Source organism: Sinocyclocheilus anshuiensis, unplaced genomic scaffold (assembly GCF_001515605.1).
Source record: "Sinocyclocheilus anshuiensis isolate Anshui unplaced genomic scaffold, SAMN03320099.WGS_v1.1 scaffold183, whole genome shotgun sequence".
NCBI classification, from domain to species: domain Eukaryota; kingdom Metazoa; phylum Chordata; class Actinopteri; order Cypriniformes; family Cyprinidae; genus Sinocyclocheilus; species Sinocyclocheilus anshuiensis.
The window spans coordinates 2,635,007-2,662,829 of record NW_015548309.1 but is presented as its reverse complement, the minus strand read 5'-3'; the positions used below and the strand labels follow the sequence as shown (position 1 = coordinate 2,662,829).

Here is a 27,823-nt window from a genome sequence, read left to right as displayed (position 1 = left end):
ATATATATAAAACATCATAGCCTATTCTTTACAGTTCAGTCAAATCCTGATGTATTCAAAAAAGTCCTATTCTGAATATTTAGTCAATTGTCTTTCAAACCTGTAACTGTACTACAGTTTAAATCTGAATTAGATAAGAAAGCGAGAGGACGTCCTAACAGCGTTTTGCAGTTAACAGAGACCACAGGCCTTGTCTCGGACCCGATCTGAACAGTTTTGTCAGTCTTTTGACTGCATCTTGATCTGAATGAACAGCTAGTTTAAACACCGAAGCCGAACAAAATGGGTCACATTCAATAAGATCCTCGTTCAACCTTGTGTAGAATCATCCACGTTCTCTATACATTTACATTTGTCCAAATTTCTATAAAAACCTTCTCCCAGCACAGCATTCTCCCTCGGAAGATAAAGACAGCGTTAGAATGTGATTCCCTTTGGCTTAGAGGAGGTATAGGTGTCACCCTAATACATTAGCATTGTCCTCCGTTATAAATATTCTTCCAGCCCTTCCTCAGTCGGCTGCCTCTGAATGCTGCCACTCGCCGTGTGTATTGTGGAGAGCGCCAAGCCGTTCTGAATCCACTCTGTCTGTCTTTTATCAAACATTCCAACGCTTTGATAGTTTCCTCATTTATTTAGTGAATAGTTGGAGAGGAAGAAAGAATGAGAGAATAAAATAAGAGTTTTTACATTATGTAAATGGCGGAGGGGGGAGTTCGTCTCTAATCTCTCGCACGCTCATCACGGCAGACTTTTGCATTCCGTGATACTGCCCTCCTGGAAACCATTGTTGGGATTTCTAGCCTCGTTCCAGCCCGGCTCAATGCCTTTTAGAGGATTTTAATACACACGCCTTTCCTCACAACAACGTTTACAAGCCGCCGTTCAATAAAATCTCAAGTACCTCAATGTTTCCTTTGACTGGTCGCAGGCAAAGCATGAAGTATTATGAATGATACAAGAACATAAAAGTGGTTTTGAGTGTGTCTGTGTGTGCTCGCGTTGTATAATGCACTAATGCGCTCACACGCAGAGTCCAAAAATAACTTTTTACTGGATAGCGGGTGAATTGGATTCAGAAAGTTTACCGCCCGTTATTTCACACCAACTGTTAAACTTAAAGTCCCCCTCTAGTGAAAATCAAGTTTTTTATGTTGTTTATTTGTCTATGTGGTGTTTTTAATATGCTTTTAGACAAACCATGTGACAATCCATTAATCAACACCATTGCTGAGTATTTTCTCCTTAAAAGTGTAGTTTCCCAATGGCACTCCCAGAAATGTGGTTTGAAACAGCCCTAGGTTTGCTATGTCACAAACCAATAACCAATCACGTCAAGGGCTCGATTCCTATCACAAGCATGCAAAATATACCAATACCAGCACAAAACCAAAAATAAATTAGACCAAAAAACCCATGAGGCCGTGGTTTAATGTGAATTTAGAACTGATAACTTGCATTATAACCCGCGGCAACAGTATAAAAGTAGTCCGGAGTCAGACGCACCTCTCCCGCATCGGCGTCTGCACTTCACACGCAGATGTATGCTCGCGGGCGCAAATTAAGAATCACAAACGGCTGTATTCGAGTCTTCAAGGCATTTTGAGGACACAACATCGTCAAGTAAGTAACATTAACGAATATTACAGTATTCACTGTAGTTGTCCAGTAAAAACAGTTTTATCAGTCATTATCCGTGTATGCCATTGTTTTGCGTTTACTACATTTCAATGAATCAGGAGGTGCTGGCTGGTGTGAGTGAGTGGAGGTGGGGCTAATTTGCATATTCATAGATCAGCGTATAGTAAATGAGGCAAGGGTGTTGAGTTACATTCAAGCTATTTTAAGGCATGAGAATTATTTTCACAAGAAAAAACATTTAAATATGTCATTTTGATTATCAAAGATAAGTTTTAAGGGATAAAATATTTGACTGCAGGGGGACTTTAAGTGTTCAAAACTTATGTTGCTTCCGTAATCTTGTGTATTTATAGGTGAAATGGGGAAATATTGTTAAAAAATGGGGATTGGATCTTGAAAACTGTTTTTCCTAAATTCACTTTTTTTCGTAGATAGGTGGTGAATTCAGAAAGTTTACCACTCATGTATTTATCACCGGCTGTGAAAATGTATTTTACATTATTTTTAATCTAAGGATAATTTAGCCTGAAATGCGTCTGTCAAATAGACATAAAGATGCATTGTGATTTTATTCCTCATGGTTTCATTTATGGTGCAAGAAATATTGAGTTTTGGAGAAACAAAAGCCATCCAGCGTGTTAGAAAAACTCAAATTTGTCATAAATTTGCGGTTAGAGCAATATGGCGATATACCTTGCTACAAAAAAAAAATTCAAAAAGGTTTTAAAAAGACAAAAGTTTTTAACTCTGCTTTCTCAAGATGATGAATAAAAAAATGTGCATTGATGTGTTTTTGCTTTGTTTTTATTCACTTTATGAAGGTGCTGTAATTTGAATCTTTATGTTTGTTATATTGTAATTGTACAATAATGTTTTAATTTGTGCATGCAAATTAGCTATGGTTTATTGTAAATGTAAAAAATCAATATCAGTATAAACAATGTATCTATTACATCCCCTATATTTTCTTACTGACACCCCCTAACTAGGAAATTCAGCTTAAATAAAGTTCTGAGTCTCCCACTTGCAATTATGACATTGTGGTGGTGTTCATGTTCATTCAACTCGTAAGTGTGATCTTTCCATCATGACTTGAATGCACCATTAAATCAATGCGATTCATTCTCACTGTTGGATTAAAACCAAATAATGTTGCATTTCTTGAATTTTTCGGCCAACTGGCAAGAAAAGCACATTTTTAGTTGTGTTTGGCACTCAGGGAGTGTTAATTTTGGACCCTGCGTGTACAAACACACTGTATGTTCGCAAAACCGCCCTTCGTGCTCGACAACAAACTGACAGCGCTAATGCAGTGTAATTATTACCTTTAAGTAGGGATAAGAAAGGAATTGTTGACAGCAAATTGGCTTTTAGCATGCGTCTCATGGACCTGCGTGTTGATCAGAGACTGTGATACACAGAGGTGAGGTTTTTGTGCCAAGAACCCTCTCACAACATGTACACACACTTACGAGTTTGTGCATATATTGCTGTTTCTCTCTCTTTATGAAACCACACGTATGTCGACTAATGAGCTTTCTAAATATATAATTTACCCACTTCACCACAAGAAAGAGGTGTTTGTGTGGCTTGTTTCCCTGTTCAAATAGTTTTCTTTCATTGCCTTGACAGCATAGAGGATTACCAGCATAACTGCTAACAACCATCAACGTGTTTTCACCGTTGTCTGGCCCTTTCCAACGTACAGTGAGTTAAATGGTTTGTAAGACGTTTAATTACCAAATGGTATAATCATTATTCATCTCATGATTAGTTGTATAATATTAAGTGAATCTCCTCCCTTGAGTCCTGTGTTTCACAGATCAATAAATTTAGAGCTGGAATAAGGGGGAGGATTGGACAAAATATTCCTCTGATGTTTCTTTAGCAGACCAATCTCTCATTTATTTATATAATTAGCTTTCATATATGTTTAATTAAATGCAAATTTAATCATTCTGGCTACTACACTATACGCTTTATGCAGCATGTAATATTTATTATAGTGAATAAGTACACAAAAAGCAATAAATACATGTTTAAAACAGCATTTAAATGCAAATTTCCAGATGTGAACCCTGCAGTAGAATATTTAAAATGCTGTTAAATCTAAAAATCACCGTTAATACTTATTTACTTCCATAATCTGGTGTATTTTCAAGTGCAACAGGATAATAAAAAATATTTTTACAAAAAAAAGGCATTTCTTTGGATTGTAAAAATCTTGTTTTTAAATATATAATTTGATATTAATTTTTTTTTACATAATTTGAAGGGAAGGGTTTGAAAAAATAGAGAACTTAATGACAGTCAAAAAGAAATTTTGTTTCAGAAATCATATTTTTTTTGTGCACAATAAGACCAAGAATGTCTATTAAGAAAGTAAACAGGATTTCAACTCTGTAGGATTGATGATAACATGGTGTGAAGTGTTATGAAGTTTAAATGGAGAATCATTGTTGTCTGCATCACAAAACATATATTTTCATACTATAAATGAAGCCCAGATGCTTTTGAGTACAAGTTTATGAGATGTTCTCATGTCATGCTTTTTGGAGATTGCATTAAGATCAGTAGTAGTTAATAGCAGCCAACGTTTTACCCTCAGATGCTTTTTGTCAAGTGTTCAGGACCGAAACGATCCGCTTATTTTCCCCTACAGATTACATTACGACAGGTGAGTTTTGTTCTGGTTTTTCTGATGTATCTCTTCACAGTTACTTGAGAATCAGCTCGCACACATGCAGGGTCTTACCGTTATTCACTCTGATGTGTTTTGCTCACTGCTCCGCCGAGACATTTCTTTAGTCTTTAGTCACCACAAAGAAGAAATGACAGATTACAGGCTTTTGCCAGAGTACATATCAGTCTGTGGGCTTCCTGGAGATCAAGCCTTGAGGTCAGCACTTGAGGAATGCCCAGACACATCACTGGATGGCACTGTTTCCATTTTTTGCTCTCCTGAACCCCCTCGGCTGGATCAGCAGGGTTTGTTTTATGCAGGCTGAGAGCATTTGAAAAGGCAGAAGCTTTAAGAGAGCCGAGGGCTTCTCAAAACTCTGTCCCATCACTGAAGCATGAATCCTGGAGAAAAAGATCATACAGTCCGGACTCCTCTGTCCAGAGTGGGTGGCAAAACCTGAGATGATGAGATATTACAGTCCAGAAGAAGCAAGCTGCACTTTGTTTATTGAAACAGTCTAATTAGGTCTGTTTATTTTATTTTATATAATTATTTAAGAGCATATCAATATTTGATTAGGATTAAAATATTTTATTATCTAGTTTAGCAAGTAAATTTAAGCTTAAGTAGTTTAAGAAAGGAAGTTGGCGTCCTGTGGTGTGATGTGCACTATAATAAACAGAATTTGCTAATTATTTTTTATTATTATGCACAGCTTTTATGAGCTGATATTTAGTTACTACTTTAAATATTTGTGCATTTTAAAAATTATTTAGCCCGCTGCAGGACCATTTAAAATGAGGTAGTGAAGGCAAAAAGATAGCTAGTTGTGGTATCTACACTTTCTCTTATATATTCATGTGGATTTTAAATTAAAATCTTCATTTTGTTAAAAAATATGTTATGCATCATCTATTTTCATAAAAATGGTTATTTGTTTGTTTTTTGGATTTGTAAATCAAGTTATAACTTATTTTTAAATGTCCAACATTAATCGCTGTGCACATTTTTACAACAGGAATTTTGTGGTTATTCATCCGTTTAAATTAATTAAATTAGATTCCTCTGATGCTGCCAGGCGTTCAGATGATAATTGCATCAACACGCCAAAACATAATAGCGCTCTGAGTGTTTCCAGCACAGTTCATTTCAATCTAAATCCAGAGCTCCTCTGGCGAGATCATGTGTTCAGAAGACCCCTCATCTTTATCTGGAACATCTCCTCCAACTTAACAATTTATCAGGGGCCAATTTGTAAAACTGCGGTTGGAGACGTTTTGTTAATGAGCCGTTTACAGAATCGTCGTAGCCAAATGGTAGGGCTGATATTTGACATGCTCTAGCTGTGTGCTCTCTCCGAGGAGGGCCACTGCTGATCCAACTCGCGAATTTTAGACAAAAGCTTGCTCGGTGGAATGGACGCTTCGAGCCCATCGTATACAGTCACACCTTCGTAAATAAAGGTGGGAGTATAATTGAATGATGTGCGTTGGGGGAACAGCGAGAGATTGAAGGCTGTGTACTGGTAAATAGATAATCACACAAAAGTAAATGGGGTTTTCAAACCTCAATCTACTCCGCCAGCGTGAGCTCGTTTGCATGTTAATCACCGCAGCGATTTCCCTCATCACGAGGAAGTCCGCACTCTTTCATAACCAGCTTTTAATTGCATTTAAAATGTCACAGAGGTGAAACACATGTAATTTAGCCATAACTGTGTCCAAATTAATGGCCTCTACTCAGGCGTTCCATTCAGTGGACTCAAATGAGTCTGTCACTTTGGTGTTTTGATCTTTTATATTTTTTTACTGCCTACTTAGATTTTTATTTATTTGAAATGCATTAGACAGTTTCTGAATATATCTCAGCGAAGTCACGCGTGTCTGTTCGGAGGGCACGTTAATTTACGAAAAGCACTGTTATTTCCAGGTTATTTCTCCTGAATGCATTTGCCAACATCGCCTGGACGCTAACGAGGGGAAACGGATGAGATTAGACTAGGGTGAAAAAGTCAGTGGGCTAGATTTAAAGAAGCCCCCAAAAAGTTTATTTTCCTTCACCAGGTGTTCTAGCACATATAAATTACTGAGATGATGTTTCCATAACAGAGCGGAGGGCACTCCAGAGAGCCAAACCTGCAAAACAGACCTATTTAATTTTTCATAGTGGAGGACCATCAGGAGCAATAAGCTAATATTCTCCTTCCCTTTTTCCAGATGCTTTCTCTAACCTTGCATCTTTCCAAACCCTAGCCTTTACATTTTTCCAGAAAAAAAGGCGGTTCTGCCGAGACCTACATGAAAGAAGAGAACTGTTGAAATGTTAATTTTACCATCTGCTGTTGAGGCCTGCTACCTTTGTGCAAACAAGTGAGGGTGTGTGTGTGTGTGTGTGTCTCTCCCTCCGTCTTAAATTCCCAGCAGTTCTGTTTTATGAATGTGCTGGTATTTTGGTTGTTTGAAGTTTTTTGGATCTGGGAGTTTGAAAGTCAGACTTAGAAAAACAATGCCACAAGGCGCACTGAGTGACAAACCGATTATCCTGCCCTCATAGTCCTGATAGCCTTCGTCCCCTCTGCGTCTTCAAATGGTTAGAGACTCATCCTCTCCGGTTTGCATCGGTAGCCTCAGTAGCCCAGGAACTTCATGTACCAGTAGCTCAAAAGCATTTCTACTGTGCAGACACAGATTGAGGTGTGGTGTTTTTTTTAAAGTCCCATATGAAATTGATTTATTTTTTATTTATATTTAGTCTCTTCCAGGGAAACAGAGAAAAATATGGATGACTCATGCTGCACAAATGCTCTCTAGAATGCATGTAATATTCATATAGAAATACATAAACCATATAAAATGTTTTAAAAATATATAAACTAAATGTTTAAATATGAAAATACCAATGCATATATGTGTGTGTGTGTGTGTGTGTATGTATGTGTATGTATGTGTATGTATGTATGTATGTGTATATATATATATATATATATATATATACTAGCTTATAGACCTCAAAGCTTGAGAGACTTAGACTAAGAGCCATAAAACTTGATTTGAGGTCTTTAACTCGCTCCACACGTTATGATTTTGCGAATGTAACTAGAGTTGGTCTACCTCCTTTCGACAAATGAAAAAAGAGCCAACCGAAACTCGAATCTCGTCAAAACGATTTTCTTCTCATCATGGGACGAAGCTGACACTTTTTAAATAACATTTTATTAGGTCTGCTGACGGGGTCCCTGCCAAATGGACAAATTCCATTGTGAGATTTGATAGTTGGCAATTAAGCTGAGATATCCTGAAATGCGACTGTGTGCAGAGTTGCAGAGCGTTTACCTTGGCCGGGATCGGATTGTTTAGTCTGCTCTCATTGTGAAGCAGCGCTGTTTCTGAGCAGCAGTTGACGGTTGTTTGCAAAGCGCGGGGGAAAATGTGAGAGGCCACTGTTCCCTGCCATTTATTTATTTTTCCCTGTCCTTGGGACTGGAATCTGATTTTTATTTTTTTTTCTCTTGTTACTCTATTCTTTGGGAATTAAGCTTTTTTCACTGTAAATGTGGCTGCTGAAATGTAGACTTTTCATGACCTCACTGTGCAGGCTGCGTTTCATTAATGACCAGCTCTATGATTTGGGTAGAGGAATAGTTTTCATATGACACCGTCTTGCTTTAGTGCAAAGCAGCAGCTGCAGAGAGGCTGAACGCAGCCAATTCTGCAGCTTTGATAGGTGTGAAAAGTTCAAGTCCCGTTGCAAGAGCATTGCATTTATAATTTGCATGTGTACATTTCTTTTTGTGCATGGTGTGTGTGTGTTTGCTAAATCGGAACTGCCAGAGACTTGTAAAAAAAGTGACCTGCTAATGAAACATTTGTCTTTGATTCTGTGGCAACTTGTCAGGTGAATTTGGATGGTGGCCCCTTTTCCGTGTGCCAGCATAATGCTTTGACGCAACTTTTTCTCACTTTTAAAGTAATTAAAATACATTTAATTTCTTTCTGGCTCATACATTGGTGGCAACCATCAACCCCAATGCATTTATTTGTCAGGAGGAAATCATTCAAATTTGTCTTTAATTGACTGTGTGGCATTCAATACAGACCACTTCGGAACACAAACCTGAACCTCTTCTCGTGCTTGTGCACATTGGACTAGCCACCGGTTCGCTACTTCTGCACAGTATTAAATGTCCTCTAGGGAAGTTTGGATTTGTCCGGGCCAAACAAAAGACCCGTTTAGTGCCTGTCTCCTGCTGTTCAGCTCTTCCTCTGATGGCGTTCATTCATGATGCAAGTCGAAAAATTCACGTCATGCATGTTTCTGTGGTTTTTGTAGGTATTTATTACTGTGTCGTAGTTAAGTTTGGTCGCTGGCACAGAGGGTTCGGTTGTTAGTCTAGGGGTGTAGTTTGAGCAGAAAGGCCTATGGGGGCCAAAACTTGGTGAGCCTGAACAATGGAAGGATTAGCTAACAGTCCAGCTATTTATTTGAAGTTGTGTCTGAGTTTGTTTGGGGAGGTGGATGTGCATTTAGATGACCCGACGGCAGCTGTTGGGCACTTTTAAACTGTCAGAACATCCTTGCATTTCTTTTTTCCCCCTTCCCTTCTGCTTTCCATCCAGTAAAAGGCAGAGAGTCTTGTACTCGTCGAACTCCTAATGAGGGGAAAAAAGTTGGAAGTATGCTGTGGGCTTTGGTTCGATTGTGTGAATGTGTGGGTCGTGTTTGTAACGTTCACAGTTTCCTCTGTTTTGAGTTTGATTCTCCAGATACAGTATGTTGTCAGAGTGTGTTGATCGTGTGTGTTGAAGATGTTCATTAAGAGTTGCACAGCAATTAATCAATTAATCAGGTAATGCTCGCTAAGATGACACTATCAGCAGACAAGTGAATTAACTCGCAGCAAAAACAGCATCAACGTGTAAACATTGTAATAGCATGTGAAAAATGCAATTTGATTTCAATTTGATTCCGGTTATATAGATATGAGACCTTTATCAAAACTTCTACAACGATTATACAACGAAAAGGGAAGAAATAAAGTATAAAATGTTATATTTTGCCATTCATTTGCATGTATGTACACTCAGAAAAAAAGGTACAAAAGCTCTTATTTACCCCTGAAGTGTGCATACAAGTACCTTAAAGATACATATATTAGTACCTAAAATCTTCATATCAGTACCTAAATGGGACATATTTATACCTTTTGAAAATGTACCACCCCAGTGACAACTTTTGTACCTTTTTTTTCTGAGAGTGTACAGTATATGTATGTTTTGAAACCCACATGTCTCACTCTGTCTGTACAAATGTACTTTTTTAATTCCTGACTTCTCTGGCTTATTTGAAAACACTTATTATGGCTCGAAAGGCCCTTTTCCTGTGCTTTAGCTTCTGGTACAAATAGTCTAAGCTTTTTACGGTACAGAGCAATTTGTTCTTTGAATAGAAGCTGCCGTTTAATAAGTTTGTTTCACTGTTTTTGATTGGCCTGTATTTGAAAATCAAATGGCGACTGGTGCGTGTTTCATAGCAAATGCTTCCATTTTGAACTCTAATTTTTTTTCCCCTTCCTTTTGCATAAACAATTACAATTTTTGTTCCATTCCAGGAATTAATGGAAACCATTTGCATCAGGGGGGAAATTTGTACATGCAGTGCTGTTTTCAATGTCATCACAGGCTACTTTTTTGCGGCTAAAATGACAGAAGAGGGCTGCTTTTAAGTACCATGCAAGCAAACTGATAAGTGAATCATTCCACTCTCTAAACCCTTTTTATTGGGACTTTAATAACCACTGTATTATAAATTATAATGTATTCCTCCGTTTGCTAATGCCCTTCAATATAGCCATCTAAAATATGGTCTGAAAGTTATTGTGGCTACCTTTTCAAAGGCAAATCAATTACATGTTTTTGGTAATGCACCATAATTCCGCCGTCAATGGACGAACGGATTAATTGAAGCAATTCAGAGCGAAGCGGTTGTTCCTGTGATGTTTTTTGTTTGCGCTCTGCACTATTGACTGCATCCAATCAAGAGCAAGTATTCATCCTCCGTACCCACCATAATGAAAACGGGTCATCGGAGGCACCTGATTATGACCTCCAGTTATGTTCGGCTAATGGAATATGGAGTTCTCGTTCACCGCATGTTGTTAAAGCAATTCGGGCCAAAAGTTATCCTCAAACTCGACGTTAAAAGAGTTTGCCATTTCTGCCAAATTGCAGAGCGCAAGACTTAAGAAGCATATCGGTAGGGAGATCTTCAGGAAGTAAAAATTGCCACTTGCATACTGTCTTTGACCGACCGCGCCAAAGCTTAACCACTCCACAGGAACATGTGCCGTTTAGGAAGATATAAAGGAGTGATTTTATTACCCAGTACATCTCTCCTCAGAAGCGATTTCATTTCTCTTTTCAGCCGCCACAGGAGTCTTTATTTGATCTCATATTCCTGAATTTAACTGCCTCAAACTGGCCGGCCTCAGTTTATTTTCATTTGGAAAACACATTTTCTGTTCAAGAGGACACGGGGGTAGTTTGGATTGAGGTGGGGACTGTCATGCTCTGTGTCGAATGTAAATGTCTTCTTTTAGTCACTTTTCACTGTAGATTATTGGAGTCGAAACTTTTCATTTCAGATCCGACGTGTATCTGCAATGCCTACAAACGAGACCATCGAGTCTTAGTCTTTCACTTTGAGTCTTTTTAGGGTCTGAACTATTCAAGGAACCTGTCTGCTTGTTCACAGGTTGTTAATGTTCAATTTTTGGGTATTTCTTCAATGATGACAAACACTTTTTGCACACTCTCAACTCAATTTTTCTGCTGCAAAAATGTCATTTCTACCTTTAATATTACTAGCTTTTTGTGGCAAAAACTACATTTTAAACAACTTTTCGTGTAATGTGTCTTGCTAAGGTTAATTTCATTCAACTAACATTTTATGTATCCTAAATGCACACAAGTATTTAAAATGGCTTCTTAACTAAGTACACTTAGTTTTATTAATACTTTTAATAGTTGATTGTTATGGAAATTACACCACAGTGACTTGTAACTTTCCTAAAAAATATTTAAAAAAATTTACACAATAAACATTTTAATATTTATTGTAACATTTATTTTTGTTTATATTACCATTTTAAAATGTTTTAAAATGTCATTTATTTTAATGGTGGATTTTCATAGTTTATGATTTAAAGACTGGGTCTAGGATAAGGATTAAGCAATAAAATCTGGTCCATGTATAAAAGACATTTGAAAAAAGTTTCCAAGATGGTTTTAATGTGACATTCATAAAACAAAAAGAACTCTGTTAGTTTTAATAAAGATCAAAACTTCAGCCATAAAACTGCTCATAGTTAAAGAAACACCCATTTGGGTCACTACTGGGGTTGGGAATTGCTGTTCTCCTTGCGTTCTCGGGCTGTCTAATGCACCCAAACAACTTTTCCCCGCTTCAGATTTTCTCATGTGTTGATACAGATGTTCAGGCGTGTGATCCAGCACGAAATGTTTTAAATATCGGTGGTGGGGTGAGACCGTCTAGTCCAAACAAGGCTGCCACCTCACTAGAATCTGATCATCTGGGACTTTATCAGGACTTCAGTGCCTCTTCTCCCGCTAATCACACCTCTCTGACCTGTCTGATGACAGCACTATGAAAACATTCAGCAGTTTTCAGAGACCAGAAACCCCCCCCAGCCAGCCCTGCCCCTCTTTCTCTCATATATATATATATATATATATATATATAATTTTTTTTGTTTTTGGCTAGCCTCCATACAGTGAATTACCTCCAGATGTAATTCCTATCCCCGTCCCCCTACTGAATTAGTGGCTAGTAAAAATTAGGTTTAAATTAGCTGCGGCATGGAGAACGGTTAAGTTTGAAATTTCCTTATAATGAGTTTATTATTCTTTGGTGGGATGCCATTTTCCTGAATTCATTCTCTCTTTTTTTTTTGTAGTAATTGCTGTCTGATTGAATAGAATCAAACCTCTGGATTGGATGTAGCTTGTGGTACTTTTGGGGTTCTGGTGTAATGGGGGAAGAGATGTGTCCAACTTTCATGCTACTTTTTATCACTATATATTTTTTTGTTTTCTTTTTTCTCCCAGTCTTTGTGGAAAAAAAAAAAAAAAAGAATTTAAGAAAATATTTTAAATGTTTAAAGTATTTGTGATCAGATTGTGTAAATCTTTATGCTTTCAGCTGCAAATTTAACAAGCTAAGCCCAGTTTCATTGTCATATATATCTAAGGAAAGGGTTTGTTCAAATCACTACCCCCAAATTATTAAACATCAGTCTTATTGAGAAGTATGTGAAGTGTCACGTGTGATTTTGTGATTCGTTTTTGTCCTCTTTCGATTTGTGTGGAAATGGAAAATAAAGCTAGGCATGAAAATTGACTTAGTATTTTGGTAGTAAATTCAAAGCTAGCTTGACGCATTTTAGTTTGAAGAATAAAGATTTATGCCAACATAGCACAAGTTTTTCAGACATTTAAAAAAAAATTTTTTTTTTTATGTGTTAATGAAACAACCAATTTCACACCCGTTTTCGTTTTGATTTGATAAAAGATGGGGTATTTATTTATTTATATTTACATTTTTTTTTCGTAAAGTTGTTAATATTTTGTTAATATGTACTGTTCAATTTATTATAGAGAAAACAGTTTTCTTTATTTTTATTAGAATTCTTTTTTTCCTCCTTTCTTTTACCTTTTGATTTGTTTAAGTGTCTAAAAAAAACATGTTTTTGTCTTGACAAGTGTTGTTACATTTATTACCAAAGAATTGTTTTTCTTTACCTTCTGTCTTTTATCTTTTGAGTTGAGAAACAACTTATTATTGTTTTTAGAGTTTTTTTGTTTGTTTTTGCCATGTTGATAAAATATTACAACAAAAAAGTATCCATTTTCTTTGTTTTGTGATATAAGACAGAATTGAAAAAAGGGTTGTTTAAGAGTCTAAAAAACTAAACAATACTATTTTTTTTTTTTCTTCTTTTCTTTTTTTCGTCATGTCGACAAACATGTCGAGTGGTCATCGTTGAGTACTTGTCATGTTGTCTTTTATCTTATTACAAGTTTGGCAGCTCCGAGCGCATCAAATACCCATTACCTGCGTTTCTCCAACAATGCGATGCTAATACAAATTACAGCCTTTACAGTATGATAATATCTCTTGAGCGAGAGAGGAAGTCGGCTGCCATTCAGTTTGCTTTCATCTGGCGCCAATCTGCCGCATAACAGGTAAACTGCTGTGAGCTGCACTTGCTTGTATAAATTTACCCACACAGTCAAGTCTTTGATTTCATCAATTCATCTAATTCAAATGCGCTTTTGAAGGAGCCCACATTTTAAGGGTAGACACAGAAGAGCCAATTTAACCTGGAGTGTCTGTCTCGTTCTGCAGGGCTTTCTGTTTGAAGTGGCTGGTCAGCTTGAACTGTCTGACTTCTGTCATTTCGATCTCTTTTATTTCTCCACTGAAATGTATACTTCAATCCTCCCTACAGATGCTAGAGTGGAGCAGGTATCATTAAACGGAGAAAATGAGAACGAGAGAGCGCGAGAACGTCACAGAGCATTCGGCGCGGCTGCTGGACCTGGTTTGTTTTCAATAGTAACTGAAGGCAGGGCCCTTTTCCTGGGGCCGCTTGCTGTGCCTGTTAATATTGAGTCGAGCAAACACTCTCTCTGGGATGTCCTGTCGGGCGTCCGGCCAGGGTCGTAAATGAAAGTCACATGTGAGGAATCCTGCGTGGGGATCCTCTGAGCTGAAGCCGGCCCCATTTTCGCTCCCGGCCCCTGAGCTTAATTAGCTTTTTAATGAAGGTGCCACCAAATGTAGCTTATTTACCAGTGCAGATAGCGGCTTATTTTGATGTGCGTTACGTCTCTGAGCTCTTTGAGGCTTGGGGTTGTTATTTTCAGAGTAATGCTATGGATTAAACACGCATCTTATCTTGCTCTATTGTGATTATTGAGCTTTGCTCCGTCCTCCTCCCTTGCCTACCGAAGTATATATGCAAATACATTTGGACACTATCATTATAGACTACTTAATAGGACTTAATTAAGGTTTGGCCGTGCAAGGCAAAAGGAGGTTGCCATGGATACGGTGGCGCTTAAGTACAGTAATGTTTAGCTGCCTGTTATATAATCATTGTCCTCTAATGGTCCATTTCAGTTTATATTGATTGGTGATGAAGAACATTGTTAAGATGAAGAGAGTCTTATGAATTTGCTATTAATCTCAGTTTTTATTTGCGTTTTTGAACTCAAAAAGAGAATAGGGCTTTCTTGCCTTGTCAAATGGTAAGAACATCCTGATCACTACAGATGCAACAATCTTCAGCTAAAAACTAAGAGAAACTGATTTTTGACCAGGACAAATAATTAGTGGATGGTCAATTTTGTCTTTTTAGATGGCATGGTGATAAATGGCGATATATTACCAACATATGCATATATAATTTGCTTTAAATAATATTTTATAATTTAATTATAAGCAATCAGATACATTTATTAAGATTAATATATATTAAATATTTAATTAAATGTAATAAGTTGTAATTAAACATACATACATACATACACCTACATATATAAATATAATAATTCATATCTTACATACGTTATATCTTATAATGATAGAAAATGAGATACACAACTACTGTAAAAAAATTAATAATATAATAATAAATTAATAATTTACAATGAGTGATGAAGGACAAAAATTGCTTGGAAGCCAGATGGGTTTGCAAATTTGTTTTTACACATGCATATTTGCTCATTTACTGCATGTAATTAGACCTTCAAAATTGTTCCCTTTCGTATCCGTCGTATTGTAAACTAGTGATGTTTGTCAACCTTTTTTTTCTTGTTCTCTCGCCCTGCATGCCACAGATGTTTCTCCTAGCTGCTCCCGCAGACAGAAATCCACTCGAAGAGACGGATAATTTATAATAAAAAAAAAATATATATATATTATAGCAATAATTATATATGCATTTGTTTAATTGCAGATTATTATTATTATTATTATTATTATTAATTATTATTTTAGGTAATGCTGTTTGTAGATTTTGACACAAGGAGGAACCTTCTGTTATTCAACCAAGCCAATTGTTATTGACTTATATGACAATCTTAAATTGGGTGAACAGCAGCTGATCAGTCTGGAATGCGTAACTCATAATGAAGGCTGAAGTTGTTTGATTTACATTGACTGTGATTAGGGACTAAGATACTTTTAAATTTGCAGTATTTGAGTGTCACATTTTGTTTCAAACTCATACATGTGCAAATAAGTGCATGCTGAGGATACAGGCAGACCCTCGGCTGAGAGTTTATTAGGACTGTTTACAAGTGCGGAGTGCGTTCCACAGGCTCAGTCATCAGCTGAATGGATCGGAGGCGGATATGAGCTCAAGTGGATAACTCTCCAGCCAGAGAACAGCTTTAATGCCGCCAGCATTTCTGTGAGGCCTGAAACACACATCAGACTCTCAGTGAGTGCACACTATCTCAGCTTAATCTGCTGTTAGCTCAGTCTTTAGTGGTGGTCAACCGGTAGGAGTTTTTCAAGGGCTGATGCCAAAATCTAGAGAGCAGGGTGACTGATATAATATCAGCATACTGGGTTTAATTGAAAATGTGGAATTCAAAATTGAATCTAATTAGGTATAAACAAAGATCTGGCATTTTGAAAAATGTGGGAAAAAAATATGTAAAAAGGATACGAATTTTAAGATTCTGCTCTATTTCTAAGTCACTTCTTGAATATGTCATTTTTTTTCCAGTTATGCACAGATTTTCAAGATTTGGATCATCTAAAATCATGCAGGAGAACATGATTGTAAGGTATTATACTATTGGAGTTTGTGCATGTTAATTTTGTTCCAACAAAGTATAATTTGTTATGAAAAAATTATGAATATTTTACTGACTTTTGTAGCCAACTTTGTGTAGTAAAATTAAATGGCAGCAAATTAAGTTTGTGCACCTCATTTCATACAGTGTTACTAAAATTCACCCAAAATTTGTAAAAAAAATAACGTTTTTATTAGCAATTGGCAATCCTGTCAGATTTTAAAACTGACACAAGGGGGAGGTAACACCTCTGTTAATCGACCAAGGCACATAATAGTTCAAATATCATCCCATAAATCACTAATATTTAGCATGCATGAGTTTCAGTTGTGGTTTTGGTGTTCTCACTGGTGTGATTATGAAATAAAAACAGGACTTAGATGTTCAGTGGTGTAATTTTTGTCACTCTGAACGAGCCCAGTGGTGTTGTGGCTCCAAAAAGGCCTGGTTTCCCCCTCTTGACACCTTCCGGAAGCTCGGGGGAGGGCATTTTGTGTCTGCTTTAATTGAAAATTAATAGTTAGAAGGGTTGCCATGGAAATTATGCCAGCGCTCGTAGACACCAGCGCTGCCACTACACGAGTCCATCCCCCATCACCCGACACTTTCTTCTGCATGTGATCGAGAGCCGCTGCTGGAATTGTTTGTCCTCATTGACCTTGTGGTTCAAAGCCCTGTGAAATGAGGAGAAAAAAAGAGAGGGAGTTAAGTGAGAGACAGACGGAATAAAACCAGATATGAGTGAGAACTGAGAGTAGCTAAAAGCTAAAGCGGCCTGTTTGTCTTGTGAAGTGAAGGTTAGGGCACAACGTAGCCCGTTGCATTTGGGTAGAAATGTAAATATATGACGCATTAGATGCAGTTCCTGTGGTGATGCTGAGACACTGCCATGCCTGCCAGTGCAACCTTTTACACTTCCTCATTGAGCATTTGCCCTAGTCTGGAGGGGTGGAGGCCCAGCAACAGCATTGGCTTGGGCTCAGCAGTTTCTAATGATATCATACAGTTAAAATATGTTCCAGTAGAGCTGGTATGTGCTACTCTGAGCCTGTTATATCATGCTCAGAGCGGGGAGTTCAAGTGGTCTGGTTCGAGGTTTAAAAAAAAATCTGTCATGCTTGGCTTGGGTGGATCGTGCACAACGTGAAAATTCTTGCTCACCGTGATGTGTGCATAATTTTAAGACCTTCTGGAGTTGAAAATGAGGTAATTGATTTTTACCAGATTGAATACAGAATTGCTTAGTTGTCCATATAAATTTCCATTTAAATCATGTGCATTTACGTCAGTCTTTTGTATTTAAAATCTGCTCGTTCACGTCTCTCCCGTTTACCAGCAGCTGGTTCCTCGCTCATGTTCCAGCGTCGTCTACGCGAACGCTCCCCTCACTTTTCAATCTCCATGTGGCGATGGGAAGCCTGCAGCATATGGACTTGGTTTTGCATCTGCCGCATGCAGACTGGCCTTTGTACTCCTCTCCTAGGGGAGAGCGTGGCTCTCGTCTCTTCGAGCGGATTTCTGTCTGCGGGAGAAGCTAGGAGAAACATCTGTGGCATGCAGGGCGAGAGAACAAGAAAAAAAGGGTTGACAAACACCATTAGTTTACAATACGACACATACGAAAGCGAACAATTTTGAAGGTCTAATTACATGCAGTAAATGAGCAAATATGCATGTGTAAAAACAAATTTGCAAACCCATCTGGCTTCCAAGCATTTTTTGTCCTTCATCACTCAAATATTTCCCTCGTAAGGAATTTTTTGGGTTAGCTTGACCTAATAAGGAAAGCAGCAGGTGTATTTATTTATTATTTCAACTATACTATCACTCAACTTGCTAAAGTAGCCCTCCATCTATCTCGAAAGGGAAAAAAGGAAACACAGGAAAAAGAAGTGCCACCCCTCCACCTCCCCACCCTGACAATCAAACCGCTGATTTTTGTGCGATTAGTCCTCTGGTGCCAAAACAATCAGAAGTCTGCTTGATTTGTTTTAATTACAGGCGTAAAAATGCCACTGGTTTCTCGGACGTGATCGGGCAAGAATCGCTCGTGTAACTACTGCTGTAAATAGTTCACTGATGATGGCTTTGACAGTGAACGTCAGCTCGTGAGGGACGGGGCCAAAGAGGCGCTTGTTTATGATGCGAGTCTGTATAAACACAGTTGGAGTGATGACACTGATAATCGCACGCTCTTCACCGTGACGGCCGACTCTCCGCGAAACACCCTCTCCAGCCTGCCGTCCCACACCGCTCACCTGCAGGTAATAAAGCTGCCTTTTCCTCCATCCATCCATGCTTTGCTACTTTCATCCATCCATCGGGTCTTTTCACTCTCGCTGTCATTCCTCAAGGCTTGTGCCATGCTCTGGCTTGGTTTGTGGGCTGCTTTCATCTGTGGGTTAATTGCTGGTGATAATGGCAATGACGATAATGAATGTGGTTTTGTGCGGGTGTGTGCGCACGTGCTGTTAAGTGTGTGTGAGTGTGTGCCGAAGAACAGTGTGCTTTGACTTTGCTTAGTAGGTGATTTTATTTGAAGTGAAGTGTTTGTGGAGTTTACAGTTTGCTGATGGGAAATTAAATTGAGTAATTTTTTATTGTTTTTTGTCTGCTGTGTATTAAGAATTAAATAATTTTGTGAGCAGCTATTGTAATTTTTTGTAGGCTAGTAATTGTAAAATTCTAATTAGTACGTGTTTTTTTTTTTTCTTTTTTATGATTTAATATTTTTTTTAATTTGAAAGAGTTAAGATTTCATAGTCACCTAAAACTTAAACGAACCTGTCCTATTTTGGAGGTGGGGTCAGTAAAATGATTAGCCCTCAAGTACTAATTATCCCTATCAAAGGCGGGCAGATAATTTGTTTACTTAAATATTCATAAGGGTGAGCGACGCTCGCTATTGTGAGCATATTAAGTTTTTATATGGCTTTGTGCTGGAATGTGGATGTGGTCTTCTTTATAATTTAATACCCTGATGTATAATGAGCTGTGTGATTAGTACATACTGTATACAGAATCAGATGGATAATTTACATTGTTCTCCTGAGTCTTTGTGTAATAGCTTGTTTAGTGCAATAAAATTAAATGCTGCTTATTTAGTTTTTTTTTTATTATGCAAATCCCCTCTATGAGCTTTTTTCATGCCTCATTGTACACTCTCTTGAAAAATAAATAAAAAGAAAGCAATAAACAAACAAAAAAAGTAAAATATCAATTTCAAAAATTGTTTAACCAAAACACGTTTACCTACATTTTGTATGTGGCAATTAACATCGCTCATTAGCCAAGGCGGGTATTTGTTTTGAAAGTTTAACCAATCACTTTGTTATGCTAATTGTGATGTAATTTAATTTGAGTCCCATAATGATGATGCCGCTATTATTCCCATAAATGATGCAGTTAAGCATCACAGTCTTATTTGCATGTGCTTGAAGGGGGAAGCTGGATGAGCCAACGCCAGCATCACTCTCGTTTTCCTCCCTCTGTTCTCCCACGTCCCTCCGGGTTCTCCTCGGCCTGTCTGCGCTCATTGATGATCAGCCTTTTTTATCTGATATTTTAATGCGAAATGAGTCGACTGGTTACTCTTGCCTCACAGATGTAAATTAAATAATTGAAATACCAGACTATTAAAAAATGCAAATGGATTTCTTCAGTCGAGGCATCATCACACAGTCATGGAGAAACGATTGATTTGTGTGTGTGTGCATTGTACTGGTTTGCAATCTACCTCCTTGAGTTCACATTTGCACATCAAAGTGCTTCTTTGTTGGCGAGAGGTTAATTTTTAATCCATTGATTTCATGGCCTCTGGTTTGGACATGCAGATGGCGGCTGATTAGTTAGCGTGTGTGCGGTTGGCATGCGTGTGCTCAAGTTCCTGCTGTCGTGTGGTTGGTTTTTTAAGAAAAAAAAAATCTATTTGAAAGTCCTACAAGAGCCACTTCCCTCTTTAAATGCACTTCTGAGAACCCTTCAGCCCGGGCTCTTGCTCTGTGACTAAGTCTCCCTTAAAGACTGCCCATTATCTATTTTGTCGAGGTTTTAGACTCGGGGTAATTTTCCTCGGGAAAGATTATTTTTCTCTCGACCAATCTCGCCTGTTACCGCCCTAATTGGTTACATAAATCTTGTCGGGTATGAATGAGAAATGTTGGGGTGTTGTCAAGTGTAATCTTCACCCTTATTTACCAATTCATTAAGATCTATCGATGCAGGACCGGCCCGAAAGAATGACAACATAAATCAGACTGGTGCGACATAATGACCCTAATCAGCCTCAAATAAGTGGAAACGTCACCATGAGCTATGTCTCTCCGCAGCTTCGTGTCTGTGTGGCAGCACCAGGGCCGCCCCGGTCGTTAACGCGGCCGCATGTCCCAGGCAGGGGTGAACGTGCTTGCCCCCCTTCACCCCAAGGCTTTTCATCTCGCCCCACACTCAGCCGGTGTCACAAAGGATAATTGCGGCATGAAATGAAATGAAATATGCATTTGAGGCAGGTAAATAGTGTAAGACGATGGATAAATAGTGAGAAAGAGAGCGAGGGAGAGACTTTCTCTTCCTGCCTTTGATGATTGGAGCAGACAATGGGGCTTCCTACTTTTATAGGTCAATTGCTGGTGATTAGGTGGGCTGAGTTAATTAAAGAAATTACCCAAAATGCAAGTGCAGGGACTGCTTGATGAGATACCAGCGTCACTGTCTAGTCACCTACTTTTGGAGCTGCTTTCGTCCAAGAGGGAGGTGCTTGCTGGGTAGAATTTGAATCAAATGGAAAGACTTGAAACACTGACTTTTTTTTCCGGAAGTGCTGGGAAATCTGAACGAAACTCCGGCTTTGTAGGTCATGTTGTTTAGCATTTATGAATTATGTGTGTTTTTATTTCTCAAGGATCTGGTTATGTTTCAGGGCTTTTTCAGGATTTATCGCAGTTTTCTTTGTCCCCTTAGTCTGTGCTTTTTTTTCATCTCCCTCTCCTTTTCTTCTTCTTTTAATGTAAATAGCCCAGAATTAAGTTCTGAACATTCAGCGCTGAATGAATCGAATCACAGATGGTCTATTTATCTTGAATTGAATAATTTTTTTTCTTGAATGTGTTCTCATTTTACCACTGATAACAACACTTGATTCGGTTACTTTGCATACTATTAATCCTGAAAAGCGATGTATTCATCCTCCCTTTTCATTTTTGAACTCCTGGTATAAATATGATTTCCCTCGTGCTCTTTTTACTCTATAATCTCATTCATTGTGAATCACTTTGAAATCCCTCTATCTGAGAAGAGGGTTTCTGTAATATTACAGTACATTCAGGTTTAGAGGAGAGTCATTAACCGTGTACGGCGACCCCAAAGAGCCTAAAAAGACTGCTGGCATGCATTGTTTAACTTTTAAACAGCATTTTTAGGTGTTCAGTGGCATTTTTAATTGGCATATTCTCAATTTCACATGTAATACAGATGCACTGGATGAAATTCAGACTTTGCATCATAATTTTCCAAATCTGGCATTTTGATTTATTAAGCATTCCTGACTTTTAAATATTGGAGAATAGCAGAGCCGCGCTGCTTTATTTTGTATGCATTGTAACTTATGGCAATGATGAATTAATTTCAGTGGAGCACAGAATTTGTGATTATTTTAAATGGTATCCATATCTTAACTGAATCAGAGCGGGGGAAGCTAGCAGACTGTGAAATGTAATTTTTAGTATTTTTTCCCCTTCTTTTTTCACCCTTCCTTGTAATGTTAGGATTCCGGGCACCTGAGCAATGCACTGATAATGACTAGGCTTCTTGGATCACAGAGTCTGCCTTTCCAATGCCTCCCTGAAATAATCATCAAGCTCTTTTTCAGGTCTGTTCTGCGCGTCCTATCGGGGAGAGGGCCGCCGGTTTCCACGGTAGGGGAAAAATGAAGTGCGTCTCGGCGAAAGTGGATGATTTCTGTGAGTGTGTGTGTGAGAATGTGTTAATGTCACAGTCGCAGCCTCCGGTGCCCCTTTTCAGCAACTTGTATAAAACATATCCCGCGGTTTCTGAGCACTTTAGATGATGGAGAACTTAGAATTGTGATATCCGAGCTCCGATAAGAAGGGTGCCACATTTGATAATGAGGCAATGTTTGCGGTTGTAAAATCAGATCAGCTCAAATGAACGTGAGTAACTTTACTCCTCCGCGATGAGGAGTGTATGTGTGTATGAGAAACATCTGGGCTATATTTGTGGCTTTCCCTCCCCACACCTTTCTTTGCAAACCCACCCACCTGAAATCACAGACGTAGCCCTTGAATGTATTGTCAGGATCCTGTCTGGGATTTTTCACCTGATGGAAAGGACAGATTTGCACAGCCTACGATTCGAGAGCAAACATTTACACAGCCAGAAAGGAATCGCAAGCATGGTACTGTTACAGTGTTTAAAACACAAAAAACACACAGCGAGAAAAGAAACTGATCCAAATAACATCTTTTACTCCAGAAACGCAGCGATTTGGTTTTTATCAACCTTCTTGAATACACACCGACTTCCTTTTAGATGATGACTGTTATCAAGATGATATGGGTAATAACGGTTCACAAGCTCCGAAATGTATTTTAGGACTCGTCCAGTTTTGCCAGTGTCAAATGGGCCGGAGCTTTTCCACACTAAAAGACTAGCAAGGGCTGTGAATATGTTCCAATAGCACAAACCCTTGACCCCGGTGGGTTTTTAGGAAAAGACAGTGTGTTATAATGACAGACAGTTGGCCCCAAGGGTCAAAGACAGAGAAACGGGGGACCTACAGTAGACATGAACAAAGACAGACTTTGGGTGCTGGCTTTCCTCCCCCTCTCTCTCTCATTCACGCTCACGCTTTCATTCCGTACATCTCTCTCAGGCGGTACAGTACCGTACTAGACTCTCTCCTTCACTCAGTGTCATTCAGACACGTAACCCCCCCCACACACACACACACACTCCTCGCGTCCGCTCCATCACGTGGAAACGATCGTGAGTGAAGATGTGTTTCTAATTGACATTGTAATTGGCAGATTTGGATGCTGCCTTCAGATGGCTAATTAATTTATCTCACCGCTGTCATTAAGGTTAAAGCAGCACCTGATCTCTCTGAATACACTTTGCATACATCTTCATGAGCATTATGTTCGGTTAGACACCTACACGCCAGTTGTGGATCATGTGGATTTAGAGGATACAGTGTTAATAATGTGTGTTTCTATAATGACAGGATCAGTATTCCGCATCATTAAACCCAAAACTTGAAATTTGAAGGGGAAAAAAGTATTTCTTCCTTCTTTTTTTTCCCCTCCTCCTTCCCAATATTACATGAAAATGTAATCTATTCTTTAGTTATTTAAAAACGTGTGTTTAATTCTAGGAATAATCAGTTCGTAGAAATCATATTTGAATTTCCACAGTGCAAACTGGGATTACAGTGATCTGAAATGTAATTTTAATTAGCACTTTTTTCCAGGTTTGAGTAAGAACAGCGTCCTAAGCTTTTAGTCTCCTTCATTGTGGCATTAACACTCCATTACGTTGTTCATAAAATTCGCGTAAAGGCAATCAAGCAGCCCATCTCTGAATATTTTAAACATGGGCATGTAAAATTTATGCCTAATTTGAATACTTATTAGTTGCCAAATCTCTACGGCAGCTTTGTGTTTCTTCAGGAGAGATCTCTCTCTTTCTCTCTCTCTCTCTCTCTCTCTCTCGCTCTCTCTCTCTTTCTCCTGGTCTGTTAATCTTCTGCACTTTTGTTTGTTCCCAAGTTGACCAGTGCATACTGGTTAGGTGGTGTACTTTTTAAATAAAAAAAAAAAACTCTTGCTTCTAGTGTTTCTCATAAGACACAAGCAGTGCTGTTAAAATGTCATTTTCTGATCTTAAAAGCAGCCGTGGATTAAAAGACTACTACGTCTTTGTTGTGTCGTGCATTTGATTAGCGCCATTGTCCGTACGTAGCAGGTGACAAAATTGATGTGTTTAATCTGTGGAAAGAAGGATGGCGGAGCTGTCAGGGAAATAAATGAAAGGGTTGCTGGAAAAACGAATCCCTTCTAAACATTACACGAGATTAGGGATATTTTATTGTGCGTGCTCGCCATTAGCGTAATTAATATTGTTTGTTTGAATGTGCTGAAATATGAGACGGTCCGTCGTCATTTTCTGAGAGAAACAAAATGTGTAATGGGTAAAGAGGAGGAGGTTTGATGAATATGTGAATGACGGAGGGTGTCTGTGTGTGTTTATTAAGGCTCTTGAGGGTGTATTAGCTATGCTGAACACACCTTGAATTGCATTTGTTGGGTCAGACGATTCTTTTATTTATTGCAAGGATCTCTACAGATCTTAGAAGGGTTCCTGTGAACATACACAACATTTATGCAGGGAAAATGATAAAACATTTATTACCAGAGAAGAGGTAATATGCATAATTTATGCTGTTTTTAGCACAATCATTAGTGATATTCGTGAAAGATTTTTTTTTAAGCCACCACTCTCCCCTGTTTTCATATCTAATAGATGGCAGGGAAAATTAATTTAATACCTTTTCATTTATTTGCCAGAGTAAAAATTGACATGTGCGATTTTTGTTCTGTTTGAATTTGGTGTTTGAATTTTAATTGTGCTCAGTGGACGGCGCTAAATATACGGAAATAATGAATATTTGAGTATGTGATTAAAATAAAACAGGAGGAAGAGAACTAGCCTATAAGTGACATAAGCTTTTTTTTCTCTCCTCATTTGACTAGCAGGCAAATTTTATTTAGCTTCAGCTAAAAGAAAAGGCCATTATATCGTTCATCACAGTACAGAAGCATGTGATTTGTAATTCCCCCTCTTCTCCCGTCACCTTCTGTACCAAATTTTAATTTTGCATGATTAGCTGTGCGTCATTAAGCAACTCCATTCAGTCGAGACACAACGGGGATATTTTAATACGTTTGAACAGGAAAAAAAGGCTTCGTATGTGTTATATTTCAAATATGTTCCTTTTGAAATTATTCACACCACATTAAAGTCACTAAATGTATTTTTATACACACTATGTCATGTTTATCTGTGTGTGTGATGGTTGATATGCAAAAAACTAAATACAATTTTTAAAAAAAGCATGCATTAAGCTAAATTAAAAAATAAGTAAATAAACAGCAGAAAGAAACGTGCATGTCTTTGTATTGCTTCATTTACACAGTGAATGCATAATTCCACCCCCTCCTCCCGTTAAATGCTTTAATTTGCAAAGGGAGCAGACACTTTCTCATTACTGACTTCTGTTTTAACCTACTCACTTCAGCGTGTGTGAGATACAGATCAGTGTTTGGTGGTTAATGCTGGGCTCTTCAAAAGTGTTTTTGTAAACTTGCTTCAAAGCCATTATTGATATTAGTTAATATATGTGAATTGTTAGTAGTTGATGATGATGACGATGATGTTTTTATTATTATTATTATTATTATTATTATTATAAACATAAAATATTAAACAATTAAATGTGTATACAAATATATATTTATATATTTAGTTTGTAATTATGATCGGTGTCAGACTGTAATATTAAAATATTATGAATTCTAAATATTATTAATTCTAATGAATTAGTGTAATTTTAAATAATGTAGTTTATTTTATATATTTTTATATTATTTTTTTGTTACAGTCCGTCCGTTGTCATCCGCCGCGCTCTGTCTCTTTCTCTCTCTCCCTCCCTCCCTCTCTTTCTCTCTCTCTCGCAGGCTTTCACACAGGGCTCAGCAGGCAGCTATTTGACTGACACCCTTCAGTTGTGCACATTTAGACAGGAACTGGACTGTTTTATTGTTTTATTCTTGTTTGTATTATATTTTAGTTCTTATTTATTGGCGGTGTTTATTTAAGCGTAGTTTTCACTTGTAATCATTAGGATTTCAAGAGTTTTGTGCAGAAATCTGGCTGTATTTGGGTTGTGTTTGACTTGTTTTGGTTTTGCTGCTTCTGTGCAAGAAGTGTGCCGGCTGAGGCCGTGCATGTGTGTTTGTGTCTGAAGTACGGAGCTTTGCTCCTGTTTCTTTGTTTGTGGCCACTAGAGGGCCTCCTTATTTGACTTCACAACATTTTATGGGCTGCCAGGCAACTCGTTCACTCCAGAAACCTCCTGACCAGTATGTTGTATTTGTCTCAAAATATATATGCATAATTACTTGACTTTTAAAAGCAACACAGTTTTGTGTTGTATGTATGTATGTATGTATGTATGTATGTATGTATGTATGTGTCTCGGTGCAGTGAGTGATGGGTTTGACAGCTCACCAAAAGAGCAGCATGAGAGGTCAGGCTGAGCTCAGGGATAGTCTGCGGGCAGTGTGGATTGTGTGTTCACTTATTCACTCACAAGTGTGTCATTGGATGTAAGTTTGTGTCTGAAAACAGAATTTGTTTTTCCTCAGGCATTGTTTGTTTTGTTTTCAAGGACTTAAGCAAGATGTTTCATACTTTTTCCTTTTTCCTTTTTTTTTTTTTTTTGGTTGCCATGTGAATGTTTATACTACTAAAATGCTTAAAAGTAGGCCAATAATTCCAAAATTATTGATTTTAATAGTGGAACATTTTTATAATATTTATATATATTTTTAATTGTGTATTTATAATTTTGTTTTATAATACTTTTATTAGTAATATTATTTTATATATTTTTATATTATTTTTTTGTTACAGTAAGCAATTAGAAATATTAAAAATAATATATTGATATTATGAATGTATATAAATAAAAAAAATGTAATTTAAAAAATGTAAACAAATCAAAATTATTTAATATAAAATAAATTGTAGATTTTGTGTTATTGTACAGTACAGTAAGAGCCAATGAAAGTATTACTTTCTAACAACTAGCTAACAAGTATTATTGTTATTATTATTATTATGTTGATTGAGGATGATGATGATGATTATTGTAATTATATTATATATGACTGTTATTATATTTATTATGTAATCACTGTTATTGTTGTTACTTGTTAGTAGCAATAGTTAATATTGTCAATTTTATTTTTATTATTACTGTGCACATAAACAGAATTAAAAACAAAATATTAATATTATTATAAATGTGTATATAATATAAATATAAATTGTAGTATTTTAAATACTATAATTTTATATCACAAATAATATTAGATTAGATTAAACTTTTTTGTCCTTGCAGAGTACAATACAAAGCCAATGTAATATAGAACCATCTAACCATAATTATTAGTGGTGTTATTTTTATTATTATTAATAATAATAATAATAATGTTGTTACTTGTTAGTTTAACAATAGTTAATAGTAGATAACAATAACAAATAAAATTTATTTAGTTTTATTAAATTGTTCAATTTTATTTATATATATATTTTATTTCTTTTTTTTATATTTGTTAATGATAATTGCTAGTATTATTCCTGTATAGCTGCATATTACTTGAATAGATTTTGTGTTATCTGTCTGTAGATAATCCGCACTAAGAGTGGAAGAAAAGGGCAGTGTAAGCAGAAAGAGTGAAGAGAGGAGAGACGAGTGCCATAGAGACAGTGGAGAGAGTGACAATGTTTCACTTACAGAGAGCAAGCGGAAGAG

The 27,823-nt window shown here is 37.3% G+C and overlaps 1 pseudogene; it reads left to right on the top strand.

Moving 5' to 3' along the window:
* Positions 1–22,143: 22,143 nt before the first annotated feature.
* Positions 22,144–27,823, top strand: part of LOC107656351 (forkhead box protein P2-like) — a 63,773-nt pseudogene continuing 58,093 nt past the window's right edge.